We start from the raw sequence: 1658 nt of genomic DNA on the forward strand, positions 1-1658 counted from the left end.
GAAGGGAATTAAAGATCAGGAATGTAAGAAAAAAAGCATAGAAAAATAGTATGCAATTTATTTTGTTACTAAATTATAAAAACTATAAGAAACATTCCTAGGAAAATGCAAAGGACCAATGATTTCTCAAAAAGAATTAGGAAGACTGAGCAAGTTTAATGACCAGGGAAGGAATTGAAACAATGGTCAAGTACATAAATACACATTGTCTTAGTGTTGTTGTTTTTTTTTTCCTTTACATTTCTTTCTTTCTTTTTTTTTTTTTGAGACAAAGTCTCACTATGTTGCCATCAGTAGAGTGCTGTAGCGTCACAGCTCACAGCAACCTCCAACTCCTGGGCTCAAGCGAGTCTCCTGCCTCAGCCTCCCAAGTAACTGGGACCATAGGTGCCCGCCACAACACCCAGCTATTTTTTGGTTGCAGCCATCATTGTTGTTTGGCAGGTCCAGGCTGGATTCGAACCCACCACCTTAGGTGTATGTGGCTGGCACCTTAGCCACTTGAGCCACAGGCGCCGAGCCAACAATTGCTTTCTTTACTGTGACTTTAACATCAGTCAGAAGGCAAGTCAGGGACTGAGCTGGGAAGAAAATTAAACAGAAAATCCTCCTACAATAAGGAAATACACTCAGGAGTATAATCATGTAAGTAGTTTTGATAAAACAATATTATCTTTTCCCTTTAGAACTGGTTCCAGAATAACAGAGCCAGACTTCCAATCAAAGAAAGAATCAGACTATTTGCTACATGGAAACAGTGTGATTTCCCAGGCCAAGCTCATCTACTTTTAGAAGTCCAGGATACCCACGCTGAAGCTCCCAACTACACCACCAACGAGAGCCTTTCTTGTGCCCAGAAGATTCTGATGGGTAGAGCTGATTGCTCCTCTCTGGAGAAAGAGGAAATTCCTAGTCAGCAAGTGGGCCCTAGTTGCTCCTCTCCAGTCACAGGCACTATAAAGCAACCAGGTGGTGCTTTGGAGAATCAAGATAACACAGGAAGTGGGCTTTCTCCTGCTTGTTCTTTTCCTAGCTACTGCCCAGCAGCTTGCCTTCACACTTCTACATCTTCAGCGCACTGCTCTGTGAGAGAAAAGACTGACACTGGGGAAAGCTGGCATGGAGCCCCTTTTCTGGCATGTTATCTTCATAGTGAGTACGGAGTGAGGGAGCAGCAAGAAGAGCAAGAGGAAGAAAATTTTAAAAACTGTTCACTATTGAAATGTCTGCAGCAGGATAATTGGCAGTGTTACAAGCAGCAGCACCAACAGCCCCAGATTTATCAAGGAAGGATGCTGGTCCTGGAGCAGCTGACAATGGACCAGGCTCCTGGGGATCAAGGGCAGGATTTGGACTCCTCTCATTTACAGTTGCACATTCAGTTTCCTCAAAATGAAGAAAAGCCCGACTGCTCTCAACTTCAGCAAGCACCTCCTCAAATAGTTGCCAACTCATCACTGCTGTCCCCGGGGCAATGTATGCAGCAAGGGGCTTCATACCAACCCAGGGCTCAGATGCAGCAGCCACAACTGCTGCCCCCAGGGCAACATATGCAGCAAGAGACTTCATACCAACCCAGGGCTCAGATGCAGCAGCCACAACTGCTGCCCCCGGGGCAACCTATCCAGCAAGGGGCTTCATACCAACCCAGGGCTCAG

The sequence above is a fragment of the Otolemur garnettii genome, unplaced genomic scaffold (assembly GCF_000181295.1).
Source record: "Otolemur garnettii isolate 467f Iridium unplaced genomic scaffold, OtoGar3 scaffold00047, whole genome shotgun sequence".
NCBI lineage: Eukaryota > Metazoa > Chordata > Mammalia > Primates > Galagidae > Otolemur > Otolemur garnettii.